Below are 2,794 nucleotides of genomic sequence, written 5' to 3'. Positions count from 1 at the left end.
AAATTATTACTAAAGTGGTGGTTAATAGGATGAAGAATTTTCTTCCTCAAATTATTTCTCCTAACCAGTGCAGTTTTGTTCCGGGGCGTACAAGCTCAAATAATATTATAGTGGCGCAGGAGGTGATTCATTCAATGAATAATATGTCTGGAAAAAGAGGCTTTATGGCAATAAAAATTGATTTGGAGAAAGCCTATGATCGGATTAATTGGAATTTCGTCTTAGCTTGCCTTGATGAAATTAAAATGCCCAATTCGATTAAAAATGTCATTTATTCTTGTATATCCTCTCCTTCGATGCAAATTCTTTGGGAAGGCGACAAAGCAAATATCTTTAATCCCTCTCGAGGACTTCGTCAAGGAGATCCACTCTCTCCCTATTTGTTTGTGCTCTGCATGGAGAAACTCGCTCACATTATACAAGCTGAATTGAACTCTGGGAGATGGCGAGCCATTAAACTAGGTAAGTATGGCCCTCCTATATCCCATTTGTTTTTTGCTGATGATTTGTTGATTTTTGCAGAGGCTAGTCTAGAACAAGTATCGGTTATTAAGGAGTGCCTACAAAATTTTTGCAAAGCTCCAGGACAAAAAGTGAACCAAGGAAAAACTCGAGTCTTTTTCTCCAAAAATGTCAACCACACTAGAGCTCACCAGCTTAGTGAGGAACTGGGATTTATGCAGACTGCTAATCTTGGAAAATACCTTGGGGCTCCCCTCCACCATGAACGTGTCTCAAATAGCACCTACCAATTTATTATTGATAAAATCAAAGGCCGTCTCAGTGGTTGGAAAATTAATAATCTATCATTTGCTGGACGTGGTACTCTTGTCAGTTCTGTAATAAATGCTATGCCTTCCTACGCTATGCAAACGGCCTACATCCCGGATAGCACTTGCAAGAAAATTGAGAAGCAAGCCCGAGATTTCTTGTGGGGCTCCTCAGATGACAAGCGAAGAATGCACCTCATCTCTTGGGATGGTATCTGCATGGACAAACAAATGGGAGGCCTTGGTATGAAGCACATTAAACAGCAAAATAGAGCGTTCATGATGAAGCTCGGTTGGGGCCTAGTTACCAAACGCGATGCCCTTTGGGTTAAAGTGATCCGTCACAAGTATGGCTGTGGAAACGACCTTATTCCTCATATCAATGCTCAAAAACTGGCTCAAATACATGGAGAGGAATCAAGAGCAATTGGAACCATGTGAAGGAGGGCATTGAAGAAAAGGATGATAGGGAGGGCGGTAAGGTAGCTCGATGGAAATGGCATAAGAGTGGTACGTTCTCTACTAAATCAGCTTACGCTGTTCTAAACCCCCCAAGCCTTCCCACCCATATAAGCTGGAAGAATATTTGGAAGATGAAAATTCCTCAACGCTGTAAAACTTTTACTTGGCTCCTCCACCACGAGCGCCTTATTACCAACAAGCGCAAACTAAAACGGGGACTCCATCATAACGGTCTTTGTGATAAATGCAAACACGAGGTGGAAGATGAACTTCATGCACTACGTGATTGTCCAGATAGTAAACGCCTCTGGGAACCCTTTGTTAAACCAGAATATTATCACAGGTTCTTCTCTGTTGAAACCCAGGACTGGCTCCGGTTGAATCTTTCAAGGAACGTCAGCCAAATAGAGGGTGAATGGAAGTGTATGTTTTCTGTCTTGTGTTGGCTGATTTGGAGGGCTAGAAATGAACTAACTCATTTAAACAAGGTGACCGAGTTTTCCGTTCTCCCAACCCAAGCGCAAGCGATACTGACTTGCATGAAACTCTCGGCAACTAAGTTGCGGGGAATAAACATGAACACTACTCAGCGCCATGTGTCACAGCAGGTGAATACAGATATGGGTGACAAGCTGATTGTGGAAGTTGATGGGGCCTTCTCGGTGACCCAAGGTACAGTTGCCTGTGCTGGTGTTCTAAGACGACACAACAACGAGCTAGTGGAGGGATTTCTTCACAAGCTAGATCACGGGGACCACCTCACGGCAGAGTTATGGGGTTGTTTGGTGGGTCTTAAACGAGCCTGGGACCTAGGGGAGCGTGAGATTATATTACTTAGCGACTCTACAGAGGCCATTCAACTTATCGCTGGAGGTGACAGCAGCTTACACACTGAAGGAGAAGTCATCCAGGAACTCCAGAGTATGCTCGAATGGAATTGGAAAGTAGAACTCCAGGTTGTCAGCCGTGAGGACACCCGAATGGCTGACTCCCTCGCAAAGTTTGCTCTTAATGGTGCAATGGGTCTCCAAGTTTTAAGCTCGATTGCGGTGCAGACAATCATTGCGTCTCCTAGTCTTGTTTAGCCTTTTCCCCTTTCAAGTGTATCAAAAAAAAAAAAAAACACTATTGTATAATGAATTTAATATTACTATCATAAATACGATGATGAGTGATTTTATATCTTGTAATATCCGCGAGCACAACTTAAAAAATAAAGACACATGTTCATTTTAATTATATATTTTTAAAAAATTAAATATAAATATGTTAAAAGATTTGTGTTATATACTACCTCCGGTCCTTAATACTATTTTTAATCCCAATTATAAGATTTTGTTCATAATCTACAAATAAGATTTTATAATTAGGATCTGAATGACTAATTTGAGTATAGTAAAGAAGTTTGTTAAATTAGTACTAATTATACGTAGGAAAATATTTAGATTAAATCCTTTATTTCCATTATATTATACTCCCTCCGTTCCTTATTATAAGAGACAAATAACCGAAATACGTTGATAAAAAAAACAGTTAAAATTAGTTAAGAACAATTAATGTGT

Source organism: Neltuma alba, unplaced genomic scaffold, assembly GCF_004799145.2.
Source record: "Neltuma alba isolate B1F8T4 unplaced genomic scaffold, ASM479914v2 tig00004054_pilon, whole genome shotgun sequence".
Classification (NCBI taxonomy): Eukaryota; Viridiplantae; Streptophyta; class Magnoliopsida; order Fabales; family Fabaceae; genus Neltuma; species Neltuma alba.
This window is presented reverse-complemented; position numbering follows the sequence as displayed.